This window comes from Talpa occidentalis, unplaced genomic scaffold, assembly GCF_014898055.3.
Source record: "Talpa occidentalis isolate TD23 unplaced genomic scaffold, MPIMG_talOcc4v2.1 talOcc4.15, whole genome shotgun sequence".
Taxonomy (NCBI): Eukaryota; Metazoa; Chordata; class Mammalia; order Eulipotyphla; family Talpidae; genus Talpa; species Talpa occidentalis.
This window is the reverse complement of record NW_023601543.1, coordinates 3,152,583-3,165,483: the sequence shown is the minus strand read 5'-3', so window position 1 is coordinate 3,165,483 and position 12,901 is coordinate 3,152,583. Positions and strand designations below refer to the sequence as shown.

Here is a 12,901-nt window from a genome sequence, read left to right as displayed (position 1 = left end):
CGCTGTTCCACGGGGCCGGGCCAGGAAGGGTTGAGAAAACAAGAGCCCGCGCCGCTCCCCCCCCCACACAGTCGGGGAGTCCCCGTGCCGGCCCCTGGTTTGCACAGGGGGACAGGGCCTGGCAAGTCCCACCTTGGGTGGCACGAGGACGGCGCGGGTCAGAGGGACCCTGGGTGCCAGTCGCTCCCGGAAGACGGTGGTCCCGGCTGGCTGGCCGGCCTAGTCGAGGTTGGCAGCCCACCCTCCACCCCCGCTGCTCACCGTGGTCTCTTCCAGCTGCTCCCGTGGCTGGTCCTGCTCAGGGGCCCAGACTCCTGTTCTCAGGCCCTGGTGCAAAACCCAAGTCCTCGCCATCTTTCCCATTAGGACAGGAGCCGACGATGGTTTATTGGGGCCACACGTTCTCCAGCTGCTGCAGACAACTGGGTCCTGCCCTTCACTCTGTTGGCCGGCGGGATGTGCACCGTGTGCCCCAACTCTCCCTGCCCCCTTGAACCCCTGGCTCCCTCTGCCCCCCTGGCTCAGGCCTCCTCCTGCTCCTTGCTCACAGCGTCTCCAGAGAAAGCGGGGACGCACCTGGGATCTACGCTGTCGATCTTGATCATAAGCTCCAGGACGTCCATCTTGTCAGTCTCAGCGTGAGCCCTGGGGCCCCGCAGGAACTCGCAGCGGGGGGGGGGGGGGTCACTAGCACACACCTGCCGGTACTTCAGGTACTGCTCCTGCACCCACACTTCCGCGAGGAGCTCCCTGGGCTCCCCAAGGATAAGGTGCGCCATCTCAGCACACACCCCCATCCCCCCTAGCACTCGCCAGATACTCTCCTCGGAGGCACCTCTGTCCTCCAGGAGGGTCTCGCCCAAGACAAACACCAGCAGGCCTGTCTTAGGTATGAGCTGCTCAGGGCTCAGCAGCCCATCGTAGGAGAGGCCCAGGGGGGTGGCCAGGACATGGGTGTCGCCACTGGGCTCTGCTTCGGTCACATCGATGCCGAAGACCCTCTGCAGGCACTCGCAGGCTTGGCTGAAGAGCACAGGGAAGTGCTCCTGGCCCTTACCAAGGACTTCCCTCAGCATTTCCCTCTGGCTGGTCGGCTCCTTGCTGCTCTACTGGAGCAAGAACCACACCAGCTCAGCCAACTTCTCCTGCAGTGCTGCGTTGGGGGGAGTGCGGGGGGCCGGGCTTCTGCTGACTCCTGGGAGCTGCCTGGCCCCTCTGCTTGTTGGGTAATGTCCTCCTCCGGGGTTATGTTGCACAGAGAGGCAAGACAGGCCCTGGAGGGGCGGCTGACACGGCAAGGGACCTGGGAAGCACTGGGCGTCACAAGAGCAGCCTGCTCTGGATTATCCTGGACAGGGTGGCAGTGGAAGGCAGAGGCAGACACGAAGGAGGCCACCTCTTCGTCTTCCCAGCCCCGGGCAGCGTTAGGACAGGGCCATCCTGCAGGCCATGAGCCTCACTGGGCCCCTGAACGTCTTCCTCGAGCTTCAAGGGCTCACTCTTCTGACCCAGAGACATGGTGACACCTGTGGGGAGTTGGCAGGACTGGGAACAGGAGGTGAGGGCAGTGCTGGAGGCGTCAGCTGAGAAACGCCCCCGGTGGCCGTGACAAAGGTGATTTACAGGCTCCTGTTTAGGGGTGCTCTTGGGCCTCACAGAGCTGGCCTCCTGGGTGTGACCCCCAAGAACCTGAAGGAGGGTGTGAGATGACTGCCCAGGGTGTGGCTGCCGCAGCCCCGACATTCAGGGCTGACAGTCGGGTGAGGTCAGGACCTGTGGGGTCCCCTCTTTCTGGGGTCTCAGGTTCCATTTGCACTCACTCTGGCCACACCTGCCCAAGGCTTCTAGGGTCCTAAAGGGGCCTCTAGGTTCCTGGGCCTCACCTGGAGCCCTGCCAGGCCTGACCTGCATCGAGGCCCTGAGACCAAAGCCCTTCCCTCCTGACCTCGGATCTGGAAGTGAGGAGGGCCCGGCCTGATAGCCCTGCCCAGGATTTCCAGGGCTGACAGGAGGGGCAACCCACACTTCCCTGAGCCCCCGTTCTGGTCTGGTCATTGAGATTCCCCGGGTCCTCACCTGGACTCTTGGCAGGACCTGGACTCCTCTCTGGTCACCAGATGTGGCTCCCTGGATGACTTGACGTCTCGGACCAACCAGGTCCTCTCCTCCCTGAGACCTGGAGAGGAACGTGAGGAGGATCCACATCCTCACCCCCACCCTACCCATGACCAGAAGAGACTGTCAGGGTGCAGCCCCTCTGTTCTGGGTTGGGGCGCCCTCAGTCCTGCTGTGGGTTAGTCATCTTTACTCCCATCAGGCCTGGCCTGCCTCCGGCCCCCATCTGGGATGACTTGATGCCCCCCCAAAGCAAGACCTCACCCCCTGAGGCCTCCCCACCTTCCCTCCCATGGTCTATGCGAGCCTGCACTCGGACAACCGCCTCTGGGTCCTTCCAGGCTGAGACAGGCCACAGCTGGACTCTGCGTGCTCCCGCCCTCTCTGGGGTGCGTGGTACCTCCCACTGCACCAAGGGGCTGTCCTCCTGAGGGGCCTCCCCTCCTCCCTCTGCCGGCCTGAGGCCACACTCCACACGCCAAGGCCCTTGACCACCAGCCCCCGCCCTCCCACATACACACCCTGAGGGAGAAGTCAGGAAACACTTCACTGCTCACCTGCCCTGGGGCCTCCCAGACCAAGAACAGGGGCAAAGGGGCTCTCTCTGTTGTGGGACCTCAGTCCTCACTCACTCTGGGTCCCACCTCCACTCCCCATAGGCCTACTGCCTCCCCTCTGCTGCCCCAAGTCCTTGTCCCTCAGCACCCCCAGCCTCCTTGAGATTTCCAGGGGGAGCTCAGAAGCCCCATTGGAGAGTAGCTCCAGAGCCTCCCAGTGCTGACACTGTTCGGGTCCTCTGTCCCTCAGTCCTCGCTGGGGTCCTCACCTTGACTTAGGAAGGACCTGACACCTCTCTGTGCTGACCAAAGGCTCCTTATTCCAGGTGCCCAGTCTCTCTCAGACAGACCCGGATGCAGAAGTCAGGATGCCACGTGCTCTCACCTCTTGCCACCCCAGGTCTGACAGCACTGCAGGTGTTGTGGGGTTCCCTCAGAACTAGGGTTCAGAGTCCCTCAGTCCTCCCACAGGATCCTCACCTTTATTCCTGGTGAAGTCCGTGCCCCACCCCACCCCCAACCTTGCTGACCTGAATTCTTGCTCTATTACGCCAAGCCCAGGATCTCACGGAGACCCGCATGCGGAGGTTAGGAAACAATGTGCTGGGTCCTCCCTCCCGGGGGTCTCCCAGCAATGGTGGCGGGGCCCGCTTGTGCGGGTTCCCTCCTTTCTGGGGCCCACTGGCCCTCTGTCCTCCCCGAGGATCCCCATCTTGACGAGCAGCAAGGTCTGGGCCCTCCACTCTGCGGACTCAAGTTTGCTCGTGTCACACCAGGTCCTTGAATCCCGCGACCCTGAGGACGTGGGGCCTGGGTTGCCGGGACAGTGCTCAGCCTGACCACGCGGCCTGCGGTCTCTCAGTCCTGACGCGGCTGCTGGACTGGATTCCGTGGGTCCCTCCAGTCTCCCTCTCCCTCTCACCTGAACTCAGGCAGGACTGGGTTCTCCCTCCACAGACCTGAATGTGCACCCCCTCAGAACGAGGCTGTGATTTCCCAGGCTCCCTGAGGAAATGTGGGGTACTCCTCTAACCACCCTGCATAGGCCCCTCAAGGATTTTATGGCGTGCATCGGTGGTCCCTTCAGTCCAACCTCAGGGTCCTCACCTTAACTTTGATGGGTCTGGGCTCTCCCTCACCAGCCAGAGTGTGCGCCCCGCAGAGCAAGGCCCTCACATCAGAATTCCAAGAGGAAGTTGGTGGGCGTCACATCCTCCCAGCGTTCTGGCCCCTCCCACCACCCTGTCTGTCTTGAAGTGGGGAGGTGGATCCCATAGTGGTCTCTCTATCCCCCTCGGTCTTCACCTCGATTTGGGCAGGGTGGACCCGTCCTCTGTCACCTGAGTGTGCCACACTCAGACCGAGGCTCTGACTCCCCGAGTTCCCTGAGTTAGAAGGGATGGTCCCCTCAGTCCTCCATCCAATCCTCACCATCATTTAGGCATGAGTGAGCTCTCCTCTGCGGGCGTGAGCGTGTACCTCTCAGAGCAAGGCCTCACTGCAGACCTCCGAGTGTCAGTTAGTGGACGTCACAGCCACTCATAGCTTCTGGCGCCCCCTGCCCCCCCACAATGGCTGTTGTGAGGGGCCGAGATGGATCCTGTGGGGTTTTCTCTTTCCCCCTTGACTCAGACAGGGCAGGCCTCCCCTCTGTCACCTGAGTGTGCGCCCCTCACCAAGGCTCTAACTCCCAAGGTTCCCTGAGGAGGTGGGGGAGGGGTGGGGGTGCTCATGCTGACCACCACGCCCAGCTTCCCTCAGCTATTCCGTAAGTTCACAGGTTACATGATTCCTCTTACAGGAAATGTCCAGAAATATGTACATCCATGGAACGGAAAGCCCGTCAGTGGTTGTCTGGGCTTAGGGAAAGGGAAATGAAGAACGGCTGGATAATGGGCATGGTGCTTCTCTGGGACACAATGAACATGTTCCAAAACTGATTGTGGTGACGGTCCATAATTCCCAGCCCCTGTGCCCTGTCTCTCAACTCTTCCAATCACCCTGGGGACCTCCCAGCAAAAATTGCTCTCTCTTGCTCTTTTTGCTCCTTTTGCACCTCAATCTCATACTCCTCTTCAGTCTGTATGTATTTTCTCTCTCTTATCTTCTAACTTCTTCATAGTGTTTGTTCCTTCTTAGCTCCACAGCCAGTTGAATCCAGGCTCATGTCCTCACTGCTCCACAGAACCAGCTCTCACCAAGATCACCAGTTTCCTCACATTGACAGGCAGTCACCTGTCAGTTCCTGTCAGATTCTACCCTCAGCAGCAGTGTCTTCTGTGTCCTTCTGACCTGCCCTGCAACTGTACGTTTTCTTCTCCTCCTCCTTCTCTGGTGTCCCTTTATTGATGGTGCTCCCTGGCTTTCTGTCCTCTATCCCGGACCCCATGTGGGTAATTGAAGGCCTCCCCTCCACACCACCAAGCCAGTCTAGCCGCTGGGAAGCTCCCTTTCACTGTGACATTTCATGCCTCAGGCTCAGTAGTTTGGAAGAAGAACAAAACCAAGGTCCTCATCTTCTTCCCTCCCTCCCAAACTCCTGTTCCTCTTACTTCCCGCCATTCCTTTGCTTTCTTTCCATCATGAATTCTATATCCAACATACTGCTCTTCTCTAGCCCCTCCTGCTTCCCCCTCTCAGTGTCTGAGTGGTGTTCTGATAGATGTTTAACATTTGCCTCAAAAGAAAAAAAAAACCCTCAATGAATTTTCAACACAGGAAAGTCTCTTCAACACATGGTGTCGAGAAAGCTGGATAGCCAAATGCAAAGAATGAAACTAGATCACCATCTCACATCATACACAAAATCAACTCAAAATGGGTCAAAGACTTGAATGTAAGACCTGAAACCATGAAAGTCCTAGAAGAAAACTTAGCTGGTCAGATCCTTGACATAGTTCTTAGTGATGCTTTTGGTAATCTTAACACTGAAAGCAAAAACAACAAAAGTTTAAATATGTCAAACTAAAAAGCCTCTACAACAAAGGAAACCATGAACAAAATGAAGAGGCAACCTATTGAATGGGAGGAAAAAATTGCAAATCATATGTCTGATTTGCATGTGATTAAGCACTTAAAGTGTTAATATCCAAAATATACAGAACTCATACAACTCAATAGCAAAGAGAAAAACTATCCAATTGAAAAATAGGCAGACCTGAGTAGATATTTTTTCCGCAGAAGACATACAGGTGGCCAGCAAGTATATGAAAAGATGCTCGACATTGCTCAGGAAAAATGCAGATCCAAACTGCAATGAGCTATGGCCACACACCTGTGAGAAGGGCCATGACTCCAAGGACCAGAAACCACGAGGGCTGGAGCGGGTGTGGAGGGGGGGCGCCCTCCTGCACTGCTGGTGGAAAAGTGAATGGTGCAGTCATCGTGGCGAGCAGCGTGGAGATTCTGCAAAAAATCAAAACGAGAAACCCCACACTATCCTGCAACCTCACTTCTGGGTATTTACCCCAAAGATACAAACCCATGAATTCAAAGAGGTAGAAGCACACCCATGTTTACTGCAGCATTGTTTATAAGAGCCAAGAGCTGCAAACATCCTCAGTGTGCGCTGGCAGAGGCATGGAGAAAGAAGATGTGGCAGAGACACACCATGGACTACTGCTCGGCTACGTGACGATGAGAGGCTGCCGTGTGCAACCTGGCGGGACCTGGAGGGGAGTCTGCTTCGTGAAGAAAAGCAAACGGAAAGACGAACATTATATGCGTTCACTCCTGTGCGGTATGTCGAGAATACAAACAAGTAAAATAAATAAAACAAAAATAAACTTTTGAATACGAAGACCAAACTGGTTAGCAGAAAGGAAGGGAGAAGGGGGGTGGCTCAATCTGGAGAGCAGGGACAATGGTGAGGCCAAGGACAGCGCTGGACTTTGAGTGGTGACTGAACGCGGTAGATACCAGGCCGGTCCTCAGCGACGCACACTGGAACATGAGACTCCCCAGTGCGATGCCCTTTCAGCAGAAATACAACAAAAACCAAGGGTACGGGCTAACAGGGCATTTTTTTTCCTGCAAATAATGTAAGTTTCAAACCAGTTTTACTGAGCGACACTTGACAAACAATAAACATCCCAAAATGTACCCTCTGATCGTCTCCCTGCAGGGTGACAGCACAGAGCCGCCCCCACACGGCCAGAGAGCACGGCCAGCGTCTCCACAAGGCCCTCCAAGGCCTTTGTCACTTGACCCCTTTGTCCCCCTCCCTGCACACCCTACTCAAGAAAACCACTGGTTTGCTTTCCGTCCTGGTAGACATGTGCATTTTAGAAGTTTTATACTGATACCTAGAAGCGCCATCGATACGACACGTAACAGGCGTATGTTCAAAGTTTCAAGAAACTGCCGAACTGGCTGTTTTCTCCAGTGCTCCGTGTCCTCAGCAGCGTGGGTCTCGCCGCTCTGTTCAAGGGAACCTCGCCGGTAGCTGCGTGGCGGCACACAACTGGGGACTTCAGGAATTTGCAAATATGTCTGCTCAGAACTTTTTTATTGAGTTGTTTGATTCCTTCTCATTCAGGCTTCAGAAGCTACTAGAGATTCCTGGCATAAGATTTTTATCATGCATGTGACTTGCAGATACATTCTCCAGTGTGTGGCTGATGTTGTAACGCTCTTAACAGGATCACTTCAAGAAAAGTTTGTCATTTTGATGGAGTCCAATTTATTGATCTTTTTGTTAATGGATGGTGACTTTTTTAGTTTATCTAGGAAACAAATGGCAGCTGCATGAATGATCAAAGATGGCCCCGTGCCCGGGGTGGTTATCCCCTATCCACCGTGCCAAACTAGAATTGTCGCACATCCAATTGCTTTCACTAGCATGCAAATCCACAAATTTTTAGCCATTCAGACGCTGCCTAATTTGCATATCCCCCAAAGTGCACCTCATACCTGACAACCACAGATCATACGAAACCTCTGCCCTTTGAGCTCTGGGACCCCAACTCTGCCTTGTTGATCAGCAACATCTCCCTCATATTAGAAGTCCCTTCTCCGGCATCCTCTATCTCCTGGGAAGACCCTGGCCTTATTTCCTTTCTGGGTGATGATCTGAGGCCTGTGTGTCTGGAGGTCTCTTGGGAGGCTGCTCACATGCAGCCCTATTCTAGAGCTGAGCATGGAGCTGGTGGCCTGTGACTGCCTGCGATGGGGGCCACTCCTCCTCTTCCAACCTGTCAATGCTCAAATGAACCACACTACCCGAGGGGGCCCAGATTTGCTCCTGAATATTCTCTAAGAGGCTTTATCATTTTGGTTTTGACATGCAGCTCTCTGGCCCACCGGTGTCGTTCATGGGGAGCAAGGTGTGGATGAAAACGCACGTTTCGCCTGTGGCTCTCCACCCAGTTGCTGAAAAGACAGTATTTTCACCTCTAATCTTTTGTATATTTGCAGTTCTGTGTATCTGCATCTATGTGACAGACTTTTCCTAGATGGTCCCTTCGTTCTACGAATACATCCCTACTGCACTCCGGCCCACACTGTCCACATTAGCGCCACCTTGTAAGTCTCCCACTTCCGTCACTCTTGAAAAGTTATTTTGTCCCTTCCAGGCCCTCTCATTTCCATGTGAAGGGGAACAACAGCCTCTCATTCGTTTTATTTTTTTTTTAAGGTTTTGTTTTAAGATTTATTTATTTATGCATACAAGAGCTGGGGCACAGGCCAGATGTGCGGGAGGGTGAGAGGAGTCACCAGAGACAGAGCGGGGAACAGAACAGGCAGACTGACCAAAATACACTGCTGAGGGGAGCAGCGGGCGAGACAGGAGAGGTCTGCTGCACCATGTGGGTCACCTCCCTGGCCGGCCAGGGATTGAACTCATGCTGCAGAGGCTTCGGATTGCTTCATAGTGCGGCGCTTAACAACTTGCGCCACCAGGGAGGCCCCCTGTCGTTCATTTTAAAAGAAAAAAGTCTTCTGGGGTTTCCATGGGGTTGCCTCACTCCATCAGTGAATTTGGGAGCAACAACATCTATGGGGTCTCTATACTCAGCACCAGGTTGCATTTCCCTTTGCTTAGGTCATCACGTGTTTATCTGCAATGTGTTCTAGACTTTGGTGTCCAAGGCTGTCCATTTTGCCGATTTACATTTCATGATGTCTAATCCTACCTTATTTTTTTTAAAGATTTATTTATTTATTTATACAAGCACTGGGTACAGTCAGAAGCGCGGGAGGGTGAGAAAATTCACCAGAGCCAGACCGGGGAGCAGAGCAGGCAGAAGGACCGAAGTACACTGCTGAGGGGAGCAGCAGGCGCAGCAGAAGAGGTCTGTCACGCCATGTGGGACCAGGGATCGAACTGGCGCTGCAGAGGCTGCAGGCAGCTTCACAGGCCAGCGCTCAACCGCTGTGCTGCCGGGGAGGCCCTCTTATCCTACTTTAAACTGCACTGTTTTCAGCTCAAGTTTCAGGCCGTTGTTGCTGGTACACGAAGTGTAATTTCCTTTTGCCTGTTGATCTTGACTCCTGAGATCTTGCTGATCTCACTTAATTTTAGGAGCATTTTCTGATGGGTAGAATTGTCTGAATAGACTCAAGGTGTGTGAATAAAGGCAGTTCTACTCCCTTTCCAATAGGGAGAACTTCCCCCCTCTGCTGCCCTGGGGAACCCATCAGTGCTAGACTGAAGATCCCTGCATTCAAACCCCAGCATCACTTGCAGCCTGCATGCCCTGCCTTGCCATGGGGCCCCTCTGCCAAGCCAGGCCGGACCCACAGCTGCTGGGCGGTCAGGAGCCCAGAGGCCAAGCCACCTCCTGCAAGTGGCAGAGGGCTATTCACTGCGCAGACAGCCAGGGCGGGATTTCGGGCTGGAGGGAGGGGGGCTGCTGGGGCAAGGAGGTGGGGGCACAGCGCTGGTGTGGTCCAGAGGTGACTGGTCTTCTCGGCGCCTAAAAGCAAGCTGTCGGCGGGGAACGAGGTGACGCAGAGACTCGACTGTGGCCACTTTACCCTGCGTTATGGAAGGTGAACATGGGTAAAGATAGGCCCCCCTTGGGCATGGGGAAGGGTGGGAAAGCAGAGGGGACCGCCCAGAAGGGTGTCTGCCAGGCCAGGCTGGCAGTGTGGCGTGTGACCCAGCAGAATTGACATGGGACATGAGGAGGGTGGCATGTCAGTTTAGAAGACTCTTGAGGGGTCGTCCCTGAAAGTCCCCTTTAAAGAGTCCCCCGAACCCCCCCCCCCCCGCTGTACCTCCCCACTGCGGGCCTGGCCAGCATCTCCCCTGCCCCATGACCTGGGGGATGGACCTTTATGAGGTCAGGGAGGGCCTTGCTGAGCAAACAAAGCCCAAGGGCGGAGCCCCTCACTGTCCAGGGCTGTACATAGAGAGGACGCCCAGGGGCCGGGGGGAGGCCCAGAGCAGACCCAGCGATGGCCAGAGCGAGCAGAGGGCCGCGCGCTCCCCGCGCTGCGAGGAAGCCCCGCCCGGGGCCGGCCAAGGCCCGGAGGAGGAGAAGGGCCCGCCGCCAGCCCCCGCGCCCACGCTCACCCAGGGGCAAGGCGAGCGGACCCCACCCCAGCCCCAGCCCCGCGCGCCGCCTGCCCCTGCCCTGCCCGGCCCGACCCGGCCCTGCTCTGCCCTGTCCAACCCCTGCCCGGTCCACCCCTTGCCCGGTCCACCCCTGCCCTGCCCCGCCCCGCAGCGCGTCCCGGGGCTCACCCGTGGTCTCCGCAGGGCGCCGAGAAGACCGGGGTCCTGCAGACGCCCCTTCCCGGGGCCCCAAGCAGGAAGGCCCGGGAGGACGCCCCGGGCCCCTCCGCGAGAACCCAGGAGGCCAGGCCCGCGCCAAGGCCCAGGCCCGAGTCCCGGCGGGAGCCGGGCCCCGACTCCCACAGCGACTAGAAGGGCGCTGCGGCCCGGGAGCCCCGAGGGCCATGGCCACGCGCCCCCGGGCCCCTGTCGCTCCAGAGTCCGAGCCCCGAGCGAGCGCCCTGCCCCGCGCAGCTCTGGGGACGAGCACAATAAAGTACCCGCCGTGGCACCTGCGTGTCTGCCGTGGTCTGACCGGGGGAGGGAGGCCGGCGCGGGGTGCGGGGTGCGGGGGGCGGGAGGGAGGGGGCGTCCTGGGGCGCTGGAGGTCAGACCAGAAGGTCCACGGTGGCCCCGACGCTGAGATGAGGACCGCGTGAGGCCGGAGCACTGGAGACAAAGGCCCCTTGGAGGGCAGGCGGGGAACGCTGTGTGTCCGGGGCGTGTGCAGGGGTGGGGGCCTCGCTGGGAGAGGCCGGGGCTGGCACGGCGCCCCCGAGAGACACAGAGTCATGGCTCCTGCACGCTGACCTCACAGTGGCGCCTGCCACACCCACCCCACCCTGTCAGCCCTTGAGGGTCCCCACGAGCAGGGAACCTCACCTTGCGAGAGCCCGCGAGGGCTCTGGAACTCTCCGGGAGTGCTGCTCGCACTCCCAGCCCGAGCAGAGCGGGCCAGGCTCCTGCGAAGAAAGGGAGGAGCCGGCTCCCGCCTGGGCGGCTGTGGCTCAGCCCAGGGGAGGCCCGAGGGGGCGGCACCCGCACAGTCATTTACTGCCACCTGCAACTGGGAGACAGGCTAGACTGCCACGCAGGGGTAGCAAAGGGTGCACAGAGCCCCTCCGTGCCCTTGGCCCAGCTCTCCCTGAAGCGGCAAACATCGCGCCAACCCGAGGCGCCGCGGCACAACGGAGATGGGGCTCTGGGGCGGCCAAGGTCCAGACCATTCTACCCCACACAGAGAGCACACCGTGCCCGGTCACAGACCCATCTGCCCGCACCCACCCGCCCCACTCAGTCCTGGCCACCACTGGTCGGGTCCTCATTTGCACAAACTGGCCGTTTCCTGGAAGCTCTACAGGTGGACTCCTGTGGCATGTGCGCCTCGGGGCCGGGCTTCCTTTGCACATAACTGTCCCGAGTCTCATCTAGGTCCTTGCGTGTCTCAGAGGTCAACGGTTTAATGGCTCAGTTGTGCCGCAAACCGTGGCGGCGTCACTGAGCAATGGGCTTCTTAGAGTACCGAGAGGGGACACCGCGGCCCCCCCAAACTTGCACACTCTCAGCGGGCTCCGCCATGTGCTGCGGCCATGCAAAGCATTCTCCCAGAGGGACGGCGCTTCAGCAGCACAGAGCACACAGAGACAGGAGAGGGCAATACCTTCCGGGTGAAACACCCCGGCACCCATCCCCTCGGGGGTAAGTGCCCAGCCGAGCAGGGTTGGCCCAAAGCAGGGCCGCTGAGGTCGGAAAGCCGCCACACGTGCATGGTGCCTTCTGGCGGGACCCACAGGACGGGACAGAACGGGCCAGGCACGTCTGGGACAGAAGGAGCAGAGCCAAACCTGTCTACCTGGCGGACAGCAGGAGGGCGGTGACATCACCCCGGGCGTGCACCGCAGCGCATGTGTGTATTTGAGGCTCAGCTCTTCAGCCACCATCACTGCGAGGCCATCAGGCGTCCAAAGTCGGGGCGTCTGCTGCTGAGGAGCCCCGGGGTGGGGCTCCTGCTCCGACGGCGCCCACCGTCCCGGCAGCCCCACCCGCGCCGTCCTGGGAGCAGCCTCTGCGGGGGCGAGGGAGTGAGGACTGGGGCTGCCGCCGCCCAGGGACCCACAGAACCCAGCTGCGCCCCATAACGGCTCTGAGGGGCCGGGGCGAGCGGTCTGAGGGATCACCCCCACCTGCTCAGAGGATTCGGGAGTCGGTCCTGGTCTGAGGGGCGCACGGTAAGGTCGGCGAACGCAGTACTGCCCCTGTGAGGATCGGAGGGAGGGTGGAAAGGGCCAGAGATGTGCCCCCATGAAACCTCCTGTGGGATCTGGACAGGGGGGCAGGGTTAGCACCCAGATTACCCTAACATGGGCCTGCTGGTTGTCGTCCTGGGCGTGATCCTCCTGGATGGCGACTGCGCCTCTAAGGAGCACATGTGGGAAGCTCTGAGTGTGATGAGGGTGTGTGTGGGGAGAGAGAACTTCATCTTCGGGGAGCCCAAGGAGCTCCTCAACAAAATGTGGGTGCAGGAGCAGTACCAGGAGTACCAAGAGGTGCACGGCAGTGATCCTACCCGCTACGATTTCCTGCGGGCCCTAGGGCTCACGCCACCAAGAGATGGAAGTCCTGGCACGGTTCCTCAAGATCAATACCTTAAATTCCAGTTCCTTCCTCTGCCTCAAGAGGCTGTGAGAGAAGGAAAGAAAGAAAGAAAGAAAGAAAGAAAGAGAGAAAG

At 58.1% G+C, this 12,901-nt stretch overlaps 1 long non-coding RNA gene across 1 annotated transcript; it reads right to left on the bottom strand.

Moving 5' to 3' along the window:
* Window positions 1-779: 779 nt before the first annotated feature.
* Window positions 780-2,479, bottom strand: LOC119245840 (uncharacterized). The gene is made up of 3 exons (XR_008551954.1): window positions 2,398-2,479; window positions 2,077-2,176; window positions 780-1,526 (listed from the first exon to the last, which is right to left on the bottom strand). It is a non-coding gene; the product is annotated as an uncharacterized LOC119245840 (long non-coding RNA).
* Between the last annotated feature and the right edge of the window lie 10,422 nt (window positions 2,480-12,901).